We start from the raw sequence: 18,549 nt of genomic DNA on the forward strand, positions 1-18,549 counted from the left end.
AATTGTACTTTTAAGAGACTTTGATGCACTCTTCAGTATGTAAATTGCATTTTTCTGCTCCAGGATTCCCGCTTGATTTTTAAAAAAATATTTCAATCTCTTTGTTAAAGTTATCTAATAGAATTCAGAATTTTTTCTCTCTGTTATCTTGGATTTCACTGAGCTTTCTCAAAGTATCCATTTTGAATTTTCTGAAAGATCACACATTTCTGTCTCTCTGGGATTTTCCCTTGTGCCTTATTGAGTTTGTTTGGTGAGTTCATGTTTTACTACATGGTACTAATGCTTGTGGGTGTTCATCAATGTGTGAGCATTGAAGAGTTGGGCATTTATTGTAGTCTTTGCAGTCTGGGCTTGTTGGTGCCTATCTTATTTGGGGAGTCTTTCCAGTTATTTAAGGAGACTTGGGTATTGGTCACTGCAACCGTATCTGCTTTAGGAAGCACCCCAAGCCCAGTAGTGTTCTGGCTCTTGCAGACTCATAGAGGAACCTACTTGGTGGTCTTGGGTCAGATCTGAAAGAATTTCCTGGATTACCAGGCAGAAACTCTTGTTCTCATTCTTTACTTCCTCCCAAACAAATGGAGTCTCTCTCTCTCTCTCCCTCCCTCTCCCCCAAGGCTAAGCTGCCTAGAGCTGGAGAGGGGTGACACAAACACCTCTGTGGCCACCAGCACTGGGACTGACCCAACGTCAGCACAGCACTGGGTTTCACCCAAGGCCTGCAGTGACCACTGCCTGGCTACCATCTATGTTCACTGAAAGCACAAGGGCTGTACAATCATCGAACGGCTAATCCCGCCAGACTTGTATTCCTCCCTTCAGGGCAGCAAGTTTCCCCTAGCTTGAGATAGGTCCAGAAATGTCATCTGGGAGCCAGGGCCTGGAGTTGAGAACCTTAGGAATGTACCTGGTGCTCTAGCCTACTGTGGCTGAGCTGACACCAAACCCTCAAGAAAAAGCCCTTCCCACTCTTCCTTGCCTTTCCCTCAAAGAAGTCTGTCTCAGTGGCCACCACCACTCCAAGACCATGGCAAATATTGCCTGGCTACCATCAATGTTCACTCGAGGCCCAAGGGCTCTTCAGTAACCTTGTGGTGACTGCTGCCCATCCCAAGTCTCTCCCTCCAGGGCAGTGGGGTTTTCTCTGGCCCGGGGAAGGTCCAGGAATGCCACCCAGAAGCTAAGGCCTGAAACTGGGGACTCCAGGAGCCCATTTGGTGCTGTAATACCACTGTGGCCAAGCTAATACTCAAGCTGCAAGACAAAGTCCCCTTTGTTTTTTCCTCTCCTTTCCTCAAGCAGAAAGAGTCTCTCTCCATAGCCACTACAGCTAGGGATGTGCTGGATCACACCTGAAGTGAGCACATCTGAGTCTCATCCAAGGCCTGTGGTGGGTACTGCCCAGTTACCACTGCTGATTATTCAGGGCTCACGTGCACTTTAGTCAGAAGGTGATGAATTCTGCCAGGACTAGATTCTTCCCTTCAAGGCACCAGGTTCTCTTCTGGCCCAGGGTTTGTCTAGAAATGTCATCCAGGAGCTAGTGCCTGCAATGGGGGGGACTTAGGACTTCCTGGTGCCCTATTCTTCTATGGATGAGTTTTTATCCAAGTTATGAGACAACATCCTCTTGACTCTCATTTCTCTTCTTTTTAAGCAGAAGGGAAGAAGCTCTCTTGGAGGTGTTACCTTCACTGCCTGTGGTTGGGGTAGCAGTGACACAAGCACTCCCTTGGCTGTCCCAGCTGTCCCATAATCACTGCACTCTCTCTCCCCAAAGCATACGGATTCTCTCTCCAAACAATGTGGCTGCTGCCAGGAAATGGGCAAGGGGTGGTGTAGACAATTCAAGACTTTCTTACCCTCTTCAGTGTCTCTTTCCTTAATATGATGTTAAAACCAGGTACTGTAATTGCTCACCACTTTTTGGTTCCTGTAAAGGTGCTATTCTATGTGTATTTTGTGTGCTTTCTGTTCAATTTCATGTTCCTGCAGGAAGAATGATTGCTGGAGGCTTCTATTTGACCATCCTGCTCTGTCACTTCTCTGTGTGATACACTCCTAACTAATGATATCTGCAACATTCTGAAGTACTGGAGGCTAGGACTTCAACATATCATTTTGGGGTGAGGGGACACAACTTGACCCATAACTACATGCTATATATTTTTTTAAAGGATTACTTATGGTATGCAGACTCACAGAGCTGATACAGGTTGAGATATATTCATATATATCTTTAATTATTTCCCTCAACATTTATATGTATGTATATTTATATATATTATATATAAATATATATATTCAATTTAGATAGATTTTGGTGAATGATTTCAGGTAGAGGAAAAACATATGTATCTGGAACCTTACTTTTACTTAGTACTATACTGAGCAGAAAATAACATCCAACACAAATTAGAATTGGCTTAAAGTTGCCTGAAGATAAGCATGGGTTCAAGGGGGTCTAGCTTTCTGTTTCCTAATTCTTTCCTGCACTTTTTCATTACCTGTCTTTCTCTACTGTGCTGTAATCCCCTAAAGGGGAGAATCAGTGCTCCCTTGGTTTCATACATCAACACCTGCCACAGTGTTTAGTGCATGCTGGATACTCAAAGAGGGTCAAATCAGTCTTAGACTTTAGAATTGACCAATTTCACAAAGCTAGGTAAATGCATGGAGTCCAATTCCGATGCTGTTAACAAGAAAGGTCTCTTGTGCAATTGAAAGACATTACCAACTTCCCATTAATAATACTCCACCACAAACATAGTTTGCTGATGTGGGAAATTTTTTAGTAGACCCTCAGAGATTTCTAAATATTTTACCCTAACTAGGGGGTCAACAGTGGTTCACACTCATTTAACAGTGCTGCTGTTTCTTTGAGGTGACTAGAGTCAGAAAATGAAAAGGGAAAATCACATATTTACAGAATCAGCACAAATTGTGAAAATATTTTTTCTGGATATTTACTGGGAAATCTCTGTTTCCTTGGGAGTCCTTGGATTGTGAGTCACCTCTGAGATCACTCTTTGTCATGCACCTATGACATCTGAAGGTATAATTTGGGCAACAAAAACACCACAGGCCACAGAATTTGGAGCCTATTTAACAACAATGTTGTCAGGTTACCAACCCTGGCTTTTGCTATTCTGGGCCCGTGGGGCAGAAATCCAGAAGATGACTTTCATAAACCTCTTAGCAGGAACTCCTGGGAAGCACCTTTCACATTTCCTTTGCTTTTGGAGATGTTCTTGTTTCCCTTTTTCACACATCTATGAGTAAGAGAAACGTTTGTTTTAATATTGTTTAATAAATACTCATATAGCACCTCCTATGTGCTAGGTGGATGCTATTCTAAGCACATTTCCTGGGGGTAAAATATTGCTTGGTTCATCTCATGCCTGAAATAAGGTACAGAGATCCAAACTGGATCTGGTGGCTTCAGTTTAATTTAGTTTTGACATAAAAATTAAACATTTAAAGATCTGGTTTTTTTCACCCCAAGAGATGAAAACTCTTTCTTCTCTAGGTTTCAAGCATTAACCCCTTGATCCAGTTACTTTGGCCACATGACAAATCTCCTCAATATCTCACACCTTCAGGCTTCGGTACTATGTGGAAGTGCTCTGCAGGGACGGATCATTTCTGCTCTACTTGGTGTCAGCTGGGGAGGCTCAAAGGTCACAGTCATCTGCAGGCCACACACTCCCATGCCAGGGGTCAATGCTGGCTCTTGCTGACACCTTAGCTGGCCTTAGGCTGGAACAGTTTCATGCAGCCTCGCTGTGTGGCCTGAGCTCCCTACAACGTGGTGGTCAGGTTCCCAGTGTGGGCACGGAGAGAGAGATAAATAGAAGCTGGTTGCCTTCTATCACCTGGCCTCAGAAGTCAAAGGCGCATCATTGCTGCCATATTTTATCTGCTGAGGGGTCACAAAGGCCTGCCAATTTCAGTAGGTAGGAAAATAGACTCTCTCGATGGGGCACCACAAAGTTCTTGGAGAATACGTGAACCTAGAAACACCCTTATGGTTCTTCCAGAAAAATCCTATCTCTTCCACCCATGAAGTTCAACCCACTCTACAACTAGTGCTTCCAGCTTTATAAACAGTTAGACACAGTTAAACACTCCTTTGAGTGTCTAGGTGATTTTCCTTTCATTTAAATTTTTATTCATCTTGGAGAGATTCAACCTTTGATGACCTATTGCAGCCTCCCATGTGACCTTGTTTTCCAACTCTAATGTGCACTAAAGAAACCTTTCTGACCTTCTGTTTCTCTGAGTTACTGTTTTTTCTTCAATTCTTTTCTCAGTAATTCAAAAAATTACCATGGCATTTTAGGGTGGGAAAGTTTAGTGATTATATGATCCACCATTGTTACTTACAAATTGAAAACTGAGGCCGGGAGAGAAGGGACACAGGTAGCTGGGGAAAAGAGTTCAGTTAGAATTCACGTAGTCTGATACTTAAGTATTGCTGCTTATTTGATATGCCCCTAATCTTTTTTTTTTTGTTTTTTTTGTTTTTTTTTTTTGAGAAGGAGTCTCACTCTGTCACCCAGACTGGAGTGCAGTGGCCTGATCTCTGCTCACTGCAAGCTCCGCCTCCCGGGTTCACGCCGTTCTCCTGCCTCAGCCTCCCAAGTAGCTGGGATTACAGGCGCCCGCCACCACGCCTGGCTAATTTTTTGTATTTTTACTAGAGACAGGGTTTCACCATGTTAGCCGGGATGGTCTCGATCTGCTGACCTCGTGATCCACCCGCCTCGGCCTCCCAAAGTGCTGGGATTACAGGCGTGAGCCACCGCACCCGGCTGGCATGCCCCTAACCTTTAACTTCTGTATTGTGAAACAACAGTGACACTAGAATTTTGTAACCTCTTTACATCTATACCTATCTATCTCTGTCATCTCTGTCTCCTAATGATCTATCTCAACCAGGAGATATATTTTAGTATTTTGAACATAGCATACACTGGGAAAATGTATTCCCTTGCAGATCCAGAAAGCATTTTTTAAATATCCTAAAAACCTACCAGTGGAATGGAAAACACACACACACACACTTCTATACTGCCAAGAAAGAAGCAAGAATTGTTTCCCAAGGTAAATCATCCTGTAACACTCCAAACACGAATGCATGTTATACTGGGTATTTCGATGATATGATTTCAGTGTCGTGGTCATATTACTCCATTTCCGGCAGTGCCCTAGCCCCTCTGTACTGACCCATGCAGGGATTTGCAGGGTGGGGTGAAGAACGGGGAGCGCAGACCCAGAGAGAAGTTTCCTAAGCAGCTGCCTTTCATCTCTGAGGAAGCAGAAACAAATGGCCTTCTCATCTCCTTGCTCCTCCCTCGCTCTCAGCCTCACAGGAAATGCAGAGCTGACTTTGACCGCAAGTTGCAAGGTTTTTATTTCCCAAGAGTTACCACAGATGCTTGTCTGGCCGGTTGAATGGAGCCTGCCATGTGCTGAAATAAAGTGATTTAGAGATCTTTTTCTGGCACGGGGAAAACGCCGCGGCACAGCTTCCAAATGCAGCACCCTGCACACTCTCACCCCTGCCTCCCCTTCGGGGTCAGGTTTCACACTTGCAAATTCACAGGAGGAGTTCAGAGTCTGTGTTGCTTGGCTGCGAAACTGCTTCCCTGGCCAGGCCAGTTACATCTTAGCTTGGGGCTTATTTTAAGGCCCAGTTCTGAAGCGACGGCACAATTCGTTTCAACACAACTAGAACGTGCTTCCGACTCGGGCAAGGCTTTTGGGTTTAGTTGCACCGGTGTTTCCTGCTGTGTCTCAAGCCAGGTCCCATGGCCACTGTCAAGTACCTACTGGGTAGCCAGCAAGGGCCTGAGCTGTGTACATTCCTTCCAGCCTTAGGCAGTGGATTCTGTCGATACTTGTACAGTCTACATTTTCTGGATGGTTAAATTTTATTTTTATTTTTAGAATATCTATATCTAACATTTATATTCATCTATATAGATATATCTCTCTCATCTACCTATTTATCAACGATCTGTCATCCATCTACCTACCTACTATCTATGCATCTAGCTAATGCATCTATCCAGCCATCTCTCTCTGTATGTATCATTATCACCCACCAGGTTCTTGCCAACAGGGCTGCTCTTGTAACCTGAGGGAGTAAAACAGAAGGACCTGCCTTGACCTTCCATTTTTCAAGGGGACTGGATGCTAAGGGGCCAGAAGGACTTTGTTAAAACCTCATTCTCAAGAAACAGTTTCCTGACATAGCTCCTAGGGCAGTGACCTGACAGCGCATCTTTGTAAAACTTTCCCCAGATGTTGCTATCTTAAGCAAGGCACAGTTTGCTGGCTGTAGTGGCCATGAGCAACATCTGCAAGGCTGAGGAACCAGGAGCCAGGTGAGTCTCAGAGAGAAAGAGGGTGAAGGAGAGGGTAAGTAGGTAACGTGCGAGCATCCAAATCCTACCGTAATGTGCCCCCAGAGAGAGAGAGGACATCAGATTGCTGTCCTGAAAGAAAAAAAAAGTTTTTCTTAATAAGAAAATGCTTTTGGAAATGTCTAGAAATGTTCATTCAAAACATATAAAGTTTTCCAACTGACCAAACCAGAGTCTTTTGACAACCTAACTTGTGTTTTCCACTGGCTGAGGTCTTCAGTGTGTAACCTTCAGGACTATGCACCCTGCTCTAAGGCCTCTCTGATGCCCTGCAGTTTCCAGTGTCCTGCTTACATCTCCACTGTGTTTTCATGTTCTTGTCTGTCTTCAAATTGTAATTCTAACCCTGCCAATTGAGGTCTGGACTACTGCAAGGATTACATCATAGTTGAAAAGTGGGTCTCTTTTGTTTTGCTTTTACTTCAGCAGCTTTCCCCTAGATGTGTTTACTAAAGACAGAGCATTTGGCTGGCTAAGAAAAGTGGGATCCTCCACAGAGACCTCAATGACAGGTCCTGATTAGCTTCGCAGTAGAGATGGCAGGATGACACCGTGAGGTCAGAGACCAAAGAAGCCAGAGCTGGCAGCCAGCAGAGAAGCAGCCCTCGAAGGGATATCTGAACCGCAGCCCAAGCACTTGTTGACCCTCAAAGGCGGGCGCCTAGAGGACACTCCATGTGGTTCCAAAGCTGAGCCTGCGACATCGAATCCACCTTGCTTTTCTCTTGCTGCACCTGAAGGCAGAGGTATCCTCGTAGTGACACCATCAGCCCACACAAGTGGATACTATAAGCAAAAGTAAACAGTTTGGCAAATGTCCCACAGCCCGCTTGTCCTGGGGTGTTTGCCTGAGCTGTGTGAGAAGTTGCAACCCCCTGGCTTTAAAAACCTCGGGAAATCCCCAAAGCCCTTTGTCACATGGAGACTGTGTGTTTTCTTCCCCCATATTTGTTTTTCTCTTCACCAAAGAGCACCCAAGTTAATTAAACCCCAATCAGGCCACAATGAAGATCTAGATCTTGTTCATTCTTGATTCATGAACAAATTAACTGGGGCTGGTGGATCCTGATTTCAAATTGCATGAAAGAAGAAAGCGGTTTCATGCAGCATCGAAGCATTACGTGTGGGGGAAATTAAATAGACGTTTTAAAATGACTTGGCATCTGATGATCCAGTTTTGTTTTGTTTTTTCTGTGCCTAACAATTTTATCTTGATTGAAATTGATAATTCTACCTGCAAACAACAGATTGAAGGTAGATGGAGGAGACCTTCAATTTGTGAAGGTTTCGCGTCCTGGTACAACTGGGTGGGGAGGATCTGCTAAAGGACTTAGTCCAGTCTCCTCTTTTTATAGAGGAGGAACCAGATTTGCCTAATGTAATTCACGTACTTAGATCCCCAAGAGGACTAGACACACTAAGCTCTCTTCTTTTTCTGGGTTATTACAGAAGGAGTTGTGTTGTTTTGTCATTTTCTATACAAAATGTCTTTGAACAAGTATTTAGAAACCTTTGCTCTGCCAAATATACACACATACATACATATGCAATTATATTTAAAATATGTATTTATTTAAATATATTGTATATTATATACAATATATTTAAATTATATTAAAGTGTAATAAAATTAGAATTATTAGACACAGAAAAAATAAATAGGTTGTTTTATGCTAAGTTTTTTTGCTCTACCATATATATGAATACATATATAAAATCCATGTATATATGTATGCATATTTTTTGCATTTTATGACCACTTAATCTATCCTACTCTGAGGAATTTTGATGCAGAGATATTGGGAGGAAATGCATTGCAAGCAGTGTATTTTGACAAACAGTTTTTAAAAAGTCTCTTTGCATTTCAGAATCCAATATGTATTTTTATCAAGCAACTTCCTAACGTTAGTGTTTATATACACTTTAATTTACGTGGAGTGTGGAAAACACAGTAGTTACAACAAGGAGTAGCCACCAGTGCTTCCATTGTCACAGAGAAAATGACATTCTAAAAGCATAAAATTTACTGATTTTTCAAATCCTAATCCACGATTAGATGGGAGCCTGTCTCCTAGGAAATATGCAAATGGAAAAGAAAGCAAAAAAAAAAAAAAAAAAAAAAAGCATGCTGCAAAGTCAAGCCTAAAAATTTCAGAAACGATCTAGTTTTACTTAAGAAAAAAAAATAGAGGGACTCCAACTCACTAATAAGCACGAGAGCATTTCCCCTCTTATTCACTTGTTTATTGGCCTGTTTTGGTAAGGAAAGCTGCACCAACTGTGCCCCAGGCTCACATAATCTGGATTTGATCAACATCTCCAGACAATTGTGGCTGCAACTTTACACCTCCCCCAATGCCAGGATATAAAATTTGGCCCACCCCTACAACACACCACTAATTAAGCCAAGCCTGGTGCATGTGTTGAGAGAACAATGATGACAACCAGCCCACAGGGGAGGGAGTTTCAAATCACAGTCAACAACAGTCCCGCAACTCAGCCCTTAAAGAGAAATGAGCCCACAAGCTTCTCCAAATGACACCCGTAACAGGCAGGTCTCTTTGATTTATAATTACTGTACTTAGCTGGGTTTTCCCTTTCTGTGCCTGACTGCTGGATTCAACCATTCTTATCTGCATAATTTGGGGGTGGCGGTCTCATGCAATATGCAAGGGCAAAGGCTCCCCATCTCCTCTTTGGCTGAAGTGGAGGAGCCCCTCCTTCATTTCCTACCCAGAGGAACAATGGTTCTGGGAGTGGCTGAACACAGGGGAGGAGGCGGGGTGAAAGACGCTGCTGCCTGGAGCCACGCCCCTCGGATTTGTTTTTGGCTATCCCAGGCCGGCCTCCAGGTTATTCCAGCAGGGAGCTGACTTTATAGAGAAAACCCTGCCTAGTGGTGGCTCTTTCTGACTGCTTGTCCAAACATTATTGGGTAAAGCCTAACTCCAGGACTTAAGAAATGTACTAAAAAGTCCCAGGGAAATGCACTTGCCAAGCAAGGAAGCTTGCAGGGAGGAATGCAGTGAATTCTCAGAGGATGTGCAAGTGCTCAGTCCATGAAGTTGAACCCTTTATGTATGTTTCTCACAGAGGACCAAGATGCATCCAGTTCTTCCTCCAGGATTCCTTTTGAGAGCAGCCAAGACAACTCTCGAGTTCGACCTATAAGAGTGTCCAATCACTGGCTCTGTAAAGAATCAAGCTTTGGGAAAACAAAACCTTCCATTTTTAGTAGAAGGATACAATGTGTAATTTTGTCGATTTCTCAAAAAAAAAAAACAAAATAGAACAAGTCATGAAACCAATGCTGATTACTCTTCTACTATTCTAGATCTTTGTAACTCCCATTGGGAGAGTTTCTTATGCAGATCAAGAGCAGCATATGGCTGCAAGACATTGAAAAAATAGATTAAACATCAATGTAAAAACATATGAATAATAGTGTATGCATTGCAAAGGTCCATGTCTGTATAATTCATCCTTTATTCACAAAACTGTTGGTAAAAGGACAGTATTCAAAACAAGCACCTTCATGGGATAAATGAAGAACTTAGTTGGCAGGGTACAAGCATACATATATGATAAGCACATATATGTATTCACAGACATATGTAATGTTCAAATCTATACATATAAATGCACATTTTACTTAGCAAAGTACATAAGTTTGTAAAATAAATGCATTGTGCCATCTAAATTACCACTCAATCCAATCTGATATAATATTGAAATGTATTCCTTCCATTTTTTCTTGCTTTTTAATATTTATTTTATTTTTATTTATTTATTTATTTGAGATGGAGTCTCGCTCTGTCACCCAGGCTGGAGTGCAGTGGTAAGATCTCGGCTCACTGCAAGCTCCGCCTCCTGGGTTCAAGCCATTTTCCTGCCTCAGCCTCCCGAGTAGCTGGGACTACAGGCGCCCGCCACCATGCCAGGCTAATTTTTTTTTATATTTTTAGTAGAGACGGGGTTTCACCTTGTTAGCCAGGATGGTCTCGATCTCCTGACCTAGTGATTTGCCCGCCTCGGCCTCCCAGAGTGCTGGGATTACAGGCGTGAGCCACCGCGCCTGGTCAATATTTATTTTTTTTCTTCTTCCCTTTCTTTCTTTCTTTCTCCCTCAAACACTAATTTTCTAATATATGCTAGATATGGCTCCAGATATGTTAAGTGATCTGAAAGTAACTGTTCTCCTGGAGCCTACTGTGTAAACAACTAACAGTAAAACAAAGAATGAGAAAGAAACTCTTGGGGAGATGCACACACATTTTTAGGTTATGGCAAGAAAAAAGTGAGAGCTTTGTATAGGATTTGGAATCAGATGTTCTGTGTTCAAATCCTATCTCTGCTGTTAACTGCCTATATGATATTAGGGAATGAATTTTCTTCCATGAAATGTAAGTAAAGACATTTGTGCTGTTCTCCACAGGAATAACATAAAAATCAAATGATTAAAGCTGTCAAAACACTGGATAAAAGATATAACTTTATGCAAGGTACTTCCACACGTATATGCCTAGGGAAAGCAGAACTTCAGTCCGGCATTGAAGGACAAGGAGAATTTTCAGGGTGGATGTTTTAGGCTGAGTTCAGCTAAGAGCTTGTACAGTACTGTGAAGCTCAACAGGAGACCCAGAGGCAGCAGGTGTGTGTTCAAATGGAAGGTCAGGGATAAAGGCCCACGAGCACACACAAGTGCACACACACTCTAGCATAAAACGAAACATCACTCACATTCTTCCATGCCTGCTAAGGGGCTCAGCTTATTTTTGACCAAAGAAATTATTACCGGTGGTAAATCCATACGGGTCTGCAGCAATCTCAATTCCTGTCTCCTCAGAAGAAAGAATTTGATTAAAGGGCATAAGGCAGAAGAAGAGACCAAGGCAAATTTGACAGAGGAGTGAAAGTTTATAAAAAGCTTTAGGCTGGGCATGGTGGCTCACGCTTGTAATCTCAGCACTTTGGGAGGCCGAGGTAGGTGGGCGAATTACTTGAGGTCAGGAGTCCCAGACCAACCTGGCCAACATGGTGAAACCCCACCTCTACTAAAAACACAACAATTGAGCTGAGCATGGTGGCGTGTGCCTGTAATTCCAGCTACTCAGGAGGCTGAGGTGGGAGAATCGCTTGAACCCGGGAAGCAGAGTTTGCAGTGAGCTGAGATCATGCCACTTCACTCCAGCCTGGGCGATAAAGGGAGACTCAAAAACAAAAAAGCCTTCAGAGAAGTATACTTGGAAGAGAGCCAAGTAGCCATCTTGGAGGTCAAGTGCCCCATTTGATGGTGGACTTAGGAATTTATATGGTGGCCTGCTTTCAGTGTCTTGCATCCCTTTTCTAGTGGAATGCCCCAGAAGGTCATATACCAGTTAAACTTTGCTATTTTGCCCCTTAAGGCACAGGCCTGAGCCCATTCACCCAATACCTGAGATCCTATTTGGAAGCTGCTGAGCACCAGTTACAGGTGTTTTTATCTATTGGAAAACTGCCTTTCCCTGGCACTGGCTGCAACCAATTATTATTTGAGAGAGGCAGTGTGACAACTGCCTGACCCATCACCTGATGGTCACCTGACTTTCCTGGTGGGTTTGGGGGAGCCCTCTCCTGCACCGCTGCTACCTACTGTAACAAAATGGCATTACTGATCTGTATTTCAAATTGCTAATGCCAGCAGTAGCCTGGAGATGAGTTGGAAGGGTGTGAGGTGGAGCAAGAAGAATCCACTACGGGATGTTCTATAGCCTCCATCAAAAAGTGGGGTCCCCGAATCATCAGCAGCAGCAGCATGGTGTTTTAGTTCTGGGGGCTGCCATAGCAAAGCGCCACAAACTGAGTGTCTTCAAACAACAGAATTCTTTTCTCTTACAGCTCTGGAGGCCAGAAGTCCAAAATCAAGGTGTCAGCAGGCTGGTTCCTCCTGAGGCTTCCTGGCTGCTGGTGGTTACTGGCCATCCTAGGTGCTGCTTGGCTTCCAGATACATCCCTCCAACCTCTGTCTCTTTCATCATTGGATGCCCTCCTGAGTGTCTGTGCTCAAAATCTTACCTTCTCATAAACACGCTGGTCACTGAATTAGAGCCCACTCCACTCTTGTGTGATCCCATCTTAATTTGATTGAATCTGCTAAGACCTGATTTCCACATGACGTTATATTCCCAGGTCTGAGGGTTTAGGACTTCAGTGTGTCTTTTGATGGGACACAATTCAATACATAACACCTGGGATCTTGTTAAAAGGGCAAATTCTCCTGCTCTTCCCAAATCTACTGAATCAGGAGCTCTGAGGATGGGGCCTGGCAGCTGTGTTTCCACCAGGCCCTGCAGGGGATTCTGACACTCCCTCACCTTTGAGGGAAGGTGGGGAGAGGATGGAAAGAGGGGAGCTCAAACAACTTATTTGGGGAAGAAACATTGTTGAGTAGCATGATAAATGAGGGAAGGAGGTCACAAGGAGAATGATAAGTACCTTAATCAACATTATTTTAGTTGGACTCAAACATGATTAAGCGATTAATAAAATAATATTTAATTATTAAGTGTATTGGGGAATCTCAGGGAAGCAGGTGCAGGATGTGGAGCCCACAGTGAACCGAGGAGCGACTGCCTGCCTATGTCTTCTTGTGGCTCTCTTCCCTCTCCCTCTTTCCAGGCCCCTTCTCCTCTCCCTTTCCCTCCCCCCTCCTCCCTCCCAGCGCTCCCTCAAGGGAGGCAGGGCCACCCAACGCCTCCCACACCCACACCCTAAGTCCTAACAGGCACCAGTGGCCCTGGTGCTGCTGTGTCCCATACACCTTCCCAGGAGAAGGGATCCCTCGGCCTAGGCCAGAGCCCAACTCTCAGGTGCTCCCCTGTGGCTGAAGGATGGGATCATGAAGTGTGGGTGTGACTGCCAGGACCCACCCTGTAAGGAGGTGACCTTATTCTCAAGAAAGGAGGTGCTGCGGCCTTGCCAGGCTCTGCACGTGGGACGGACTCCTCCCTCGGACCTCCAGTGGTCCATCTGGGAATGAATTCCAGACCCTGGTAGTTTAGAAAGTGCAGGGAGAAGATTTTAGGAATTGGATGACTAAGTAGGAATCATAAATTAAATCTTGCATAAGTCAGAAGACTGCAGGTGGGAATTGAGTGGAGCTGGGATTGGAGATGGAGCCAGCAGACAGAGAAATCTGAGATGCCAAGGTCAAAATAAACTTTGAAATATAAGAGGGCTCAGGGAAGTGGCTGGAATCCCGCGCTGGGCAGGGCAGGTGGGTGTGGGCGGGGCTGGCAGGTGAGGGAGGGGCAGGTGAATGTGGGTGGGGCACGTGAGTGTGTGCAGGTGTGGAGAGGCAGGCATGTGTGGGTGGGGCAGGTGGGTGGGGCGAGGCAGGTGGATGTGGGCGGGTGTGAACCTCGCAGGTGGGTGTGGGTGGGCTGTGGTTTTGGAGCTCAGGCTGCAGGCTGAGTGGGGCCCATGCTGAAAAAGATAACCAAGCTGGGCTTGTGCTGGCAACTGGTAGTAGCTTTCCCCTAAGACAAAACACAGGGGAAGCAATCCAGTGTACATCTATCTATAAAGCCAGAATAACTTCTTAACTCCCAGAGAACACGGGGCTGGGTGGGCATCGGGAGAACCAGCCACAGCACTGCCACCCTTGAGGGCTCAGCAGGAGGACCTGGTGTTTGCAACTCGGCATCTTACCTTGGAATCGCGGAGGTCTTACCGCATAGCCTCCAGGGTCCCACAGACTTCTTAGTTTCTGCTGTTTAGTAAGAGTTTATAAAAATGCCTAGGTTAGCATTGCTTGGAACTATTCTGAAAAAGAAAATTTAAAAAGAAAAAAATGGAATTCAGATAAACACAATGGAAAATGCTGGGGAAAGAGTTAAATCTAATGCTGGGAAGCTCTCGGCCTTTCCTTTACATAGAATCAGAGGAGAGGAATTCTTTGCTTTTTCACAAATCCAAATAATCCCTCTGGATTTGCAGTAAATTAGACACACAGTCCCTCAGCCCTTGACACACATTGTGAGGAAATTATTTATTTACTTGATATACTTAAAGCATTCCACTGGTCTGAGAGCAAATGGATGCATGAAGAAAATACAAATCTAACACTTAAACCAAATGCTGCAGTAAGAGCCTCCGTGCAGAAGAAATACACATTGACGGTGATTGGACACTGAAACTGAGGAAACCATTGATATGAACCACATGGGGCTTTTTGGATGAGTAAACCAAAAGCCAATTATGATCGACCATCCCTGACTGTAATTTCATTAATCCAAAAGCTGACAATTCTCCCCAACAGAAGCTCCAATGCAACGTGCTTCAGCCTTCTCTAAGAGCCAGAACGCACCACCAAGGCTGATATCAGAGATGAGGCTGATGGCTGTGAGTTCTGCCTGTGAGCTGCAGAGGACTGCACATTTTCAATAGTCAGGTAGATGCAATTACCCTAGTTGCACATGAGAAGCTTGAGTTTAGAGAGGTCAAACATCACTTGTCCAAGATAACAAAATTCATGAGGTGGCAAGTGTGGCATCAAGTCTGACTTCCACACCAGAAATGCATTGAAATGATGGTTGGCAGGGGTGAGGATGACATCTCTTTCTTTCTTATTTTTTTTTTTTTAATTAGAGTAAGATTCACCTTACATGCACACACTCCTTCATTTGTACACTTCTTATATTTTATCTCATTTAATTATAGCAACAACCTTTTTGGTAGGTGATGTTAGCATATTTTACAGAGGAGGCAGCTAGTGACTGAGAGAGCCTTAGCAACTTGCAGAGGATCAAACAGTGAATGGTTGGGCCAGAATTTGAATCATAGTCTCCTGACACCTGGTCTAGCCATTGCCAGCACACACACTTTCTATCATATAATCATAGACCCAGGAAATGGGATTGCAATACAGCATAATCTCATCCATATTTTTAATGAAATTTAAATATATTTTCTTTCAAGCTATGTAGAGTTGAATAATGACTAATAACATTAAAGGGCTGTACAGCATCATTTAGAATATACAAACAGTATATTTGTAAAGGTGCACATTTAGGCATATTATACTTGTTGCCTACCTAATATGAATAGTATTCTATGCCAGTTGACTTTTTTAGTGCTGCTTGGAGACACCTCTCCGCAGAATTAATGTCGTCGATCAGTCCGTATCAGCTGCCACCCCCTGTAGTACACCACAGAGCCTGCTTGTTACCCATGTTAGAAGCCGCCTGACAGACAGAAAGTCTCCCTCTGACTCTGTTTGGGCCTCAGGTCATGAGTCACCATCTGCATTCTCTGTCTGGTTTTTGAAACCTTTGGCTTGTTGCTTTTCATCCACAACTGTAGGGCCTTGCACTGTACCCTGCAGTAAGCTAAGCTCCACAACTGCCTGAGCTTGCCTGAGGATCACCCAGATCCTCTCCAAGTGAAATCCATTCTCATGCAATTTGATATCAAGCAGAAGTTTAATTACATTTGTATAGCTTGATCTTTAGCCAGCAGTGGGTCAGGTGCCTTCCTGGGCACTTCTCTAATCCTTGCAGCAACTTGTGCAATCCATGTTACTAATTACAAATGAGGAAACTGAGTCTGGAGCTCTGCTTGGTCTCAAAACCAGTATTTTCTCCCAATAAACTAGACTGGTTATTTTGGTGGATACATGGAAACTTTCTTTTTTTGAAACGGATTATTCTCACTTTTCATAAAGATGTAATATATATTGCTTTCTTTCTTTCTTTCTTTTCTTTTTTTTTTTTTTGCTTTATCTTTTATTCCCTACAGGGGTCCTTAAAGCCATTTGGTCATGGAAGAAACTGAATCCAGGGCTTTTGAACTCATCAACAGTTTCAACTTTTCACCTTTGTCCAAAGAAAGCACCTACTCCCATGCCACTCCTCTCTTTGGATCTGCGCTTTGTGTTTTCACTATGCACACACCTAAACACGCATACACACACACACACATTATACACATGCATAAAAGGCATGCAATACACACACATCATATACATCCATAATATGCATGAAATACAAATACACACACATCATACACATAAACAATATGCATGCAATATACACACACACACACATGCACACACACATTTTCTTTCCTCAAAGCAAAACCAAACTCTGTCCTGACAGCTCATCTTGCCATCGTGGATGCAGAAGTTCTTTAGCCCTGCCTGTGTATCTGTGGTCTGCTGGCACTCCAGGCTGGAGCTCCCTTTGCTGTGGGCATTGGGTATTCATCTGTCTCTCTTTAGACCAGCCTGATTTTTACAAGTCTTCCGGGAGCAGGCACGCACTCCCATGCTACAAAGCAAATGGGTCTATCTTAGAGGTCACTGTAGGACAGTGCACTGCTCTAGTGGCATTGTGGCTTATCCATGGATGTGTGCCCTTGTGCGTTCATCACAAGGTTCTGCTCCTCAGACGCCTCCTCTCTCCAGAGGTTGGTCATCCTTCTCAAGGTTCCGTACACTTCTGGATAAAAAAATCCATTTTAACTGTTTTAAACAAAATTATAAATGAGCACTCACTCATTCTAGCTCTCTAAAATAGTTCAAAAATATTTTTCGGAAGAGAGTTATAACCTTTTTCAAAGGCCCTTTTTTTTTTTTGAGATGGAGTTTCCCTCTGTCTTCCAGGCTGGAATGCACTGGCATAATCTTGGCTCACTGCAACCTCTGCCTCCCAGGTTCAAGTGATTCTCCTGCCTCAGCCTCCCAAGTAGCTGGGACTACAGGTATGTGCCACCACACCCGGCTATTTTTTTGCATTTTTAGTAGAGACAGGGTTTAGCCATGTTAGCCAGGCTCGTCTCAAACTCCTGATCTCAGGTGATCCACCTGCCTGGGCCTCCAAAAATGCTGGGATTACAGGCATGAGCCACTGCATCTAACCTCAAAGGCTGTTTTGTAAAGGTTGCAAGTTTCCTATCTGCCTTCTCTGAAAATATTTTAAAATATGGTTAAATACATTATGTTTACCAATTAGACACTCAACTAATTAATGCCACGTTCTGAAGATACAAAGATGAATAAGATAACTTCAAGAAATTTAGGAAGTAGCTTCCTAAATTATGTTTTAAACTAATCTGAAATATATATACACATATATTTATATATAAATTTATATATAAATATATATTTATATATAAATAAATATATGCTTATATATATATACTTTTTATATATAAAATATATATACGTTTATATATAAAATATATATACATTTATATATAAAAAGATATATATACACATATATACATATACATATACACATATACACATATATATATACATATACACATACACACACACACACATATATATATCTCAATACTTTCCTGATCTGTTGTTCCAGAGGCCTGAGGAGGCCAAAGTGGAGAGAAGGTAGGTAAAGCTTTCTGTTCAGTGGGATTTCACTGGTCCCACTGAGTTCCTATTTGGATGTTACGACTACTACCGTGATGAACCAATGGTGACAGGAAAGGGACACACACATCTATGAATGTGGCAGTGAGAGCGATGGTGAGAGGGGCTAGTTATATTTTCATCTTCCAGAAGCCATGATCTGAATTCCAGCTACTGGGGCCCTGCGACTTCTGCCTCATTCATTGATTCTGCACATGCACTGCCTCCTGGGGCTGGCTCCTCAACACCGCCTGAGTTCCACCACCAAATTGAGGCTGTAGCCAGCCATGGCATGGTTCTAGCAGACTGAATGCTCCTGTGTGGTGGGGTATGTCTTAGTGTGTTTTGGCTGCCATAACAAAATATCGGTGACTTAAGAGGCTTAAATGGCAGGCATTTATTTCTCACAGTTCTGGAGACTGGGAAGTCCAAGATCAAGGTGCGGGAAGACTTGGTGTCTGGTGAGAACCTGCTTACTGGTTCGAGATGGCTCCTTCTCACCATGCCCTCATAGGATAGAAAGGACAAGAGAGCTCTGGTATCTCTTTGTCTTGTTATAAGGGCATTAATTCTAACATAAGGGCTCGATCATCGTGACCTTACCCAATCTTAATTACCTGCCAAAGACCCCATCTCCAAATACTACCACATTTGGGGTTAAGGCTTCAACATATGAACTTTGGGGGAACACCATGTGGTTGATAG

The sequence above is a fragment of the Pongo pygmaeus genome, chromosome 12, assembly GCF_028885625.2.
Source record: "Pongo pygmaeus isolate AG05252 chromosome 12, NHGRI_mPonPyg2-v2.0_pri, whole genome shotgun sequence".
NCBI classification, from domain to species: domain Eukaryota; kingdom Metazoa; phylum Chordata; class Mammalia; order Primates; family Hominidae; genus Pongo; species Pongo pygmaeus.